Below are 7,766 nucleotides of genomic sequence, written 5' to 3'. Positions count from 1 at the left end.
GACAGTCTATTTGTTGGGAGTTCTAATTCTAGGATGCATAAAATATTGTGAAGAAACAGAAAGATGCCATTAATTTTTGGTAGATAATATATACCATATAATATCGTTTAAGTATGAAGCATATATACTCTTTTTGGTTGCTTGTTAAGGAACTTCACTGTAGGAAATCAGTGAGATAGGTGAGAAAAAAAAAAGTTAGGTCCTTAGGCATTCTCCTACCAAGGAGATTATAAAAAAAAAAAAGAAGAAGGAAGGATACAATTCTCAAACTATTTTCAGGTAGGCTAGATCTCAAATTGCATCTTGGTGTAAGGATCATTTTATAATATGAGCTTTGTTACTCTCACTTTAATTAGATTCCTCAAGACAGATAAACAATTAAAAGGAAATTGATCCTATTACAGAGAAAACCCTTGGATGATTTTGCTGAAGACTTCGGGTCACAAAGATCCATGAACGAGATTGGACGACACTGATTGACCCAAAATTAATTCTTATTGAGTCATGAAAGTACTTTTTTAAAACCACTATTTATCTCTATAATTGTTTTCCAATGTGAGGCTAATCTTATCTCAATGTTTTCCTACCAAACTCGTACGTATATTGAACTGAATAGATGAGAGACACTCCTAGTAAATCTCTATATTGACCAAAACCAGTTGAGTCCAACATAAGCCGCTAACAAAGGAAGTGTCTCCATTTGGCACTACACAGATAAACCTAGTCACACCACTTAAGAGAACTCTAACATGTACTGGACCATGTTTTATTTGATCTAATGTAACATCACGTCACTCTATCTTAAGCACTGACTCATGCTAATAAAGTTAAGAAACAAACAAAATATCTAAAGACCCATCAAACCATGAACTTTTCACTAAGGCTCCGTTTGGCGAGGGTTAAAAAGAAGGATTAATGTATTTAGTCCATTCGATAATCTGAAGGACTAAATTATTAACCCGTTAAATAAGTTTTATTTTAGTCATTGTGATCAGTTTTAGTGTTTGGGAATAACAATGATTTTGACTATTTTCTTTATAATTAGAAGGGTTAACTTTTAATCATTCTAAATAAGAGTATTAGTAAACCCCTCATTTTGAGGGGTTAACTCATTTTAATCCCTCTAGAGGGGTTAGCTTAACCCTTCTATATTTTTTATGTTTGGCAAATTATGGAGGGTTAAATCACTTTAACCCTTGCATAGATTTTTTGTGTTTGGCGGATTAAGAAGGGGTTAAGTCTCCTTAACCCCTCACTTAACCCTCCGCCAAACGGTATTTAAGTTGTTAGGTTCCAAAGGCCTTAATAACATAGATGACTAGGCTAAGGTACTTGATCTCAAATTGGCTCCAAAAAACTTATATAAGTGTCTAGGCATATTTAATCACACTAGTATGCAACAAGTGCGTTGCACGTGATGCATGTTATAATTATTCATGCAGAGATGATTGTTTTATGTTCTAGATTTAATTATAAAAGAATTTATATACAACTAACATTAAAAAAGAAAAAAATTCATAGGAAAAAATGAATATAACAATTAATAATATAGAAGATAGAAATAATTATTTCTGATTTATATGCATAATAATACAAGATAATATTTTGGTTCAAAGTATTTCAAGTACAAAGATTTGATATATATGATTGAGCATTAAGGCGGAAAGTGTGTATTTAAGCAAAAATTTAAAAGAGATGTAAGAAACTTATTTTCTTTTAAAATTTTCTTCATATGATGGAAGATAGGATCAATCAATTTTCTTTCACAACTGTTCTCATTGTCACAAGAACATTTTCATTTGGTATATGTATGAAATTCTCATCTATTATAGGCTCTTCTTCACACTACTTGAAGCTAGAATTCTCCAAAAAAGATTTCAATGCAAGCATGTTCATATAAACATTAAAAAAAATTCATTTTCCCAAGGATATGATTTCATGAGACTTTTACATTGATTACTTTTTATTTTTTAGCATAGGTAGTTATAGACATGACTTGGCAGAAATATCCTCGAATTAACTATCGTTCCATTGAAAAGTCTTTTATCATCCAAAAAATCTCTTAATGTTCTTTTAATGGTTTGAATTGTAAATTTTTTTATCATTCATGCTTTATCTTATAACATTCGTATGAACCTTGAGATTCCATCTCGTTAATAGGTAATTATAATAAACTTTCTCGGATGGGATAGTTACTTGATATTTCTCAGAAAAGTTTAGCCAAATATATTTGAATTTATATAACCATATAATATTGGGATTTTTCTCATATCAATCTCTTGAATTTATCATATTTGGAAATTAGTCCCACTAATCACTGAAATTGCTATTAGATCCTCAATTCTTAGGGTATGAGATGGTGACCCATCAAATACTATTATAAAAGTGAGTTGCCATGTTAAAACATTTCTACCCAAAATACCCTCCAGTACATCCATTCATACATACATGCTCAATTTTTTATAACCTCCCCAATGCTTGTACTGAAGAAATGACGAGCACAGCGATGAAGACCGCATGAAAAGACGAAGGAACATGTTTGGGTGCTGTGCGGTCGACCGCGTGTAGCACGACAGTCGACCGTTAACGTGCACGAGGATGAGTTCTGTTCAGTATCAGGTCGCAGTCGACCGTGCTTGGTGCGACGGTCGACCACCAAAAGTCCAGAGACTCAGGAAAGTTTCTGCCTTTTTCGCGGCCGACCGCCCATGGCGCGACGGTCAACCGCGAGTCGGGTCTAAGCTGGGTTTTAGTTTTTAACCCGTTTTATTTATGAGTTGATATATAAGTCTAATCCTAATTAATTAGGGTTAAGAAAGGACGTTTTGAGCAGTCTTTGTGAGGGAATTATTGCATCCAAGTGTGGAAGATTTGTGAGAGATCTAGAGGCTTTATTTTAGGGTTTATTTGGTAAAATTTGTAACTCTATTTGTATTCTATTGATTTCTAATAGTAAGAACTCCCCCCTTCTTGCCCCGTGGACGTAGGCAACTTGTCGAACCACATAAAATTCGTTTGTCTTACTGTGGTATTGTGTTTGGCTTATTTGGTTGTAATTTATCTCGTTCTTGTTTGTGTGGTTACGAGCTCCGCTGCGCACAATAAGTGGTATCAGAGCTTCGGATTTAGCTTGGGGCTTGTTTGAAGGATTCAGTGAAGGATTCCTATCTGAAGAGTTAGATCGACAACATGAGAGAAGCAATCACATCAAGTCCATCTCTTATGAAGGCGATACAGAGTCTGAGCATCAATAACATGAAGACTGATGTTTCAAAGTTCGACGACAAGATCAATTTTGGTTTGTGGAGGTGCCAAGTGATGGATGCATTGGATGCACAGAATTTAGAGAAGACTCTTGAGTTATAAGAGAAACCCACTGATATGAAGGACAAGGTTTGGAAGAAGATGAATAGTAGGACTTGTGGAGTTATTCGGTCATGCTTGACGCCGGATCTTATTTATGACGTGATGAATGAGATGTCGACGAAGAGAATGTGGGAAACACTTAATGAGAAGTATCTTACGAAGAGCATTGAGAACCAGCTTTACTTGAAGAAGAGGTTTTACCAGTTCAAGATGAAGAGGGGAGTTTCTATCAGGGAGCATGTCAATAATTTCACGAAGCTACTTTCAGATATGGCCAATGTGGATATCATGGTTGAGGATGAAGATAAGGCGATGCTACGTTTGTGTTTATTACCTGAGGATGATTATGGTATGTTCGTTCTCACTATGATCAATGGAAAAATAACAGTTAGCTACAAGGAGGTGACCTCGGTGTTGGTGAATTATGAGCTGAGAAAGAGTGATGGTGAACCCTCTAAGAAGGCATCGGGAGATGCATTAGTAGTTCGAGGCCGTACTTCAAACCGCCGCCAAGACAACCGCTCAAAATCGAAGAATAGAGGTGCTTATAAGAGTGGTGGTAGAAATCAATATTGATATTATAAAGAAGAAGGACATTGGAAGATTGACTGCCCAAAGTGGAAGGAAAAAGCTGGGAAGAACAAGGGGAAAGCTATACAAGCTTCAGAGGTGAATATTGCAAAAGGTGTTGACAAACATTTAGATTCAGATTCTTCGGTTTATTCGTGCCCTGCACTACCGTCGGTTTGCTATGCTGACTCTACGGAGTGGAAGTTGGATTCGGGAGCCACATATCATATTTGTCTTAGGAGGGATTGGTTCTCCAGCTTTGAGGAGCTGGAAAGAGGGGATATCGTGCTTATGGGTAATGACCATGTATGTCCTATTGAAAGTATTAGTTTAGTCCGGATCAGGATGCATGATGGTATGGTGAGGAAGTTGAAAGAAGTGAGGTTCATGCCGTAGTTAACGAAGAACATCATTTCTCTTGGTACTTTGGAGGCAGCTGGTTATCGGGTGACTTTAGAGGAAGCTACAGTGAAGGTCACAAAGGGTTCTATGGTGGTGATACGAGGAGTCAGGGAAAACTTTCTATACTACTTGAAGGGCAAGACAGTTACAGAGGGTCTGGCAGCTTCTATCACTACAGAGGACACTATCATCCTATGTCACATGAGATTAGGACACACAGGTGATAAGTCCCTGCAGTTATTGGTGAAACAGGAGCTATTGAAAGGTGCTAAGACCTGCAAGATGGAGCTGTGTAAGCATTGTGTACTTGGAAAGAAGACTAGAGTGGAGTTTGACACCGCTATTTACAACACCCAAAGTATATTGGATTACATTCACACAGGTGTTTGTGGCCCTTCCAAGCACACATCACTTAGTGAGGCCAACTATTTTTTCACTTTCATTGATGACTATTCCAGGAGGAATTGGGTATACCCTATGAAGTATAAACATGAGGTCCTAGATATTTTTATGGAGTGGAAGAAGAAAGTGGAGCTGTAAACAGGTAGAAAGGTGAAGACTCTATGTTCAGATAATGGTGGAGAGTATAAGAGTGATCTGTTTCTACAGTTTTGTCGGGATCACGGCATTAGGCGACACTTCACAGTTCGAGAGACACCGCAACAGAATAGGGTGGCTGAGAGATTGAACCGTTCCTTGCTAGAGAATGTATGATGTATAATAACGCAGAGTGGATTACCTAGATTCTTTTGAGCCGAGTCATTAGTTTATGCGAGCCATCTCGTGAACAAGTTACCGTGTACAGCGATACATGGGAAGAGTCCTTTGGAGTGTTGGTATGGTTCGGTAGCTAGTGACTATGAGTCGCTTCGAATATTTGGGTGACTTGTTTATTACCATGTTAGTGATGGTAAATTGAATTCGAGGGCAAGGAAAGCAATCTTTATAGGATTTAGAGATGGAGTTAAAGGCTTCAAGTTATGGGATCCATAGGACAAGAAGATAGTTATTAGCAGAGATGTCACATTTGATGAGACATACATGATGAGGCCTCAAGTTCCTCGACAGATGGAGGAAGACCAGATTCGAGAGATATCATAGCAGGTGGGGGATGATGTGACTCCACCTACTCCAGATATCATTGTATCCATTGAGGCTCCTACAGAGGTGATACTAAAAGGAGATGAGATGACAACCGGGCAGATAGAGGATACAATGGATTATGAGACTCAGGAGCAGGATCATGTTCAGGAGTCTATTGCAGCGAATAGACTTAGAAGGGTGATTCGTCGGCGTGCTAGGTATAACGATATCATGATCACATATGCATTATCAGTAGAGGTCGTTGATGATATAGTTCCATCCACATTTAGGGAGGCAGAGTCTAGCCCTGATTCTATCAGGTGAAGGGAAGCTATAGAGGAGGAGATACAGTCTCTTCAGAAGAACGATACTTGGGAACTTGCAAAGCTACCTAAGGGTAAGAAAGCTATTAGTTGCAAGTGGGTATACGCGAAGAAGGAGGGATCTTCTATTGGGGACATTAGGTATAAAGTCAGATTGGTTGCCAAGGGATATGCACAGCTTGAGGGTGTTGATTACAATGAGGTATTTTTACTTATTGTGAAGCATTCGTCGATTCAGATTTTATTGGTATTAGTGGCACAGCTAGATTTGGATTTGGTCCAGATGGATGTTAAGACAACCTTTCTACACAAAGATTTAGATGATGAGATCTACATGACACAACCCTTGGGATTCAAAGCTGTAGGAAAGGAAAATTTAGTTTGCAAGCTGAAGAAGTCTCTTTATGGTTTGAAGTAATCGCTGCGATAGTGGTACAAGAGATACGACAGTTTTATGATTGGCCATTGGTACACGAGGAGCCCATATAACCCATGTGTTTATATGCACAAGCTACATGATGGTGAGCATATATATTTGCTTTTATATGTTGACGATATATATGCACAAGCTACATGATGGTGAGCATATATATTTGCTTTTATATGTTGACGATATGCTTATTGCTTCCAGGAATTCTTCGGCTATTTTATATGTTGACGATATGCTTATTGCTTCCAGGAATTCTTCGGCTATTCGAAAGTTGAAAGAGGAGCTGCCATCCGAATTTTAGATGAAGAATCTTGGAGAAGCAAAGAAGATGATGAGGATGGAGATCGAGAGAGACAGGGTGAATGGGAGATTGAAGCTTACACAGAGGAGTTATTTGCAGAAGATGTTAAAGAAATTCAGCTTTGATGGTAATACAAAAGTAGTTAGCACTCTATTGGCTCCTCACTTCAAGCTTTTAGCTAATATATCACCTGTTTCTATTGAAGACAGAGATTATATGTCGAAGGGTCCATATGCCAATATAGTGGGTAGCTTAATGTATGTAATAGTGTGTATGCGGCCATATTTGTCACAGGTCGTGAGCATGGTATCGAGGTACATGCACGATCCCAGGAAGGGTTATTAGGAGGCCGTAAAGTAGATTCTACGGTATGTTAAAGGTACCATAGATGTTAGATTGATTTTTTAGAAGAGCAAGAAGAATGGGCATGATTGTATTGGCTATGTGAATTCAGATTATGCGGGGGATTTGGACAAATGCCAGTCTACTTCAGGATATGTGTTTACATTGGCATGAGCACCTGTATGTTGGAGATACACTTCAGTCTATTGTGGCTCTCTCTACTACAGAGGCAGAGTATATGATAGTGACTGAAGCTGTTAAGAAGGTTTTATAGTTGCATGGAATGTTGGAGGACTTGGGGATTGCACAGGAGACCCTTCGGGTATATTGTGATAGCATGTCGGCTATCTATTTGATGAAGAACCAGGTTTATCATGTACGCATGAAACACATTGATATTAGATTCCACTTTATTCGTGACATATTGGATGATGGAGACGTCATTTTGGAGAAGATCCACATGAAGGATAACCCTACGGATATGTTGACTAAAGTTATTTCAGGTGTGAAATTTGGTCATTGTTTGAAGCTATTGAACATTCTTCAGTGTTGAGGGCCTTTGGAGGCCATTTGGGTGAACTATGTTCGGCTTGATTCCTTGGGCAAGAGGATACATAGGCAGTCATGTTTGATGCAGCTGGTTGGGTTTGTTAATTTTGATGGGGGGAGATTGTTTAAGCTCTCGTTTGGGTTTCCGACTTGATTTGGATTGAGTCTATTGTCGTGGGTTGTTTCCACTTCGTTTTGGACGCATCAAGTGGGATATTTGGATGATTTGGTATTAGCTTAGTTTGGTAGAAACGTTCGACGAGGTGGAGAATTGAAAAAATGGTGAGCACAACGATGAAGACCGCAGGAAAAGACGAAGGAACAGGTTTGGGTGCTGTGCGGTTGACCGCGTGTGGCGCGACAATCGACTGTCAACGTGCAAGAGGATGAGTTCTGTTCA

Source organism: Asparagus officinalis, chromosome 10 (genome assembly GCF_001876935.1).
Source record: "Asparagus officinalis chromosome 10, Aspof.V1, whole genome shotgun sequence".
Lineage (NCBI taxonomy): Eukaryota > Viridiplantae > Streptophyta > Magnoliopsida > Asparagales > Asparagaceae > Asparagus > Asparagus officinalis.
This window is presented reverse-complemented; position numbering follows the sequence as displayed.